Raw genomic sequence first — 523 nt, forward strand, 5'->3', positions numbered from 1 at the left:
ACACACAGAGGAAACCCCACTCCCAGGTGATCTAACAAGCCCAGGATCCCAGGATCCCAGAATCACAGCTTGTCTCTGAGGAGTTCTGACACAACCAGGATCCCAGGAAGGACAGGCTCCAGTCAGATTTAGTAAGGGCAGGTAGCACTAGAGATAACCAGATGGCGGGGTGCGGGGCAAGTGTAAGAAAATAAACAACACAAACCAAGGTCACTTGCCATTATCAGAACCCAATTCTCCCACCATAGCAAGTCCTGGACACACCATCACACCAGAAATGCAAGATTCAGATGTAAAATCACTTCTCATGGTGATACCTAGTTTCCTGAGTTCTTTATACATTTTGGATACTAGCTCTCTATCAGATGTACAGTTGGTTACTTGGTCTTTCTACCTTGCTGTTTTTAGTATTATTTCTTTGTTGTATATATTTACTGTTTTGATATTATGTCCCAAGGGGACTTTCTTTTCTTGTCCAATCTATTTGGTATTCTGTATGATGCTTCTACTTTTATAGGCATCT

The sequence above is a fragment of the Mastomys coucha genome, chromosome X (assembly GCF_008632895.1).
Source record: "Mastomys coucha isolate ucsf_1 chromosome X, UCSF_Mcou_1, whole genome shotgun sequence".
NCBI classification, from domain to species: Eukaryota; Metazoa; Chordata; class Mammalia; order Rodentia; family Muridae; genus Mastomys; species Mastomys coucha.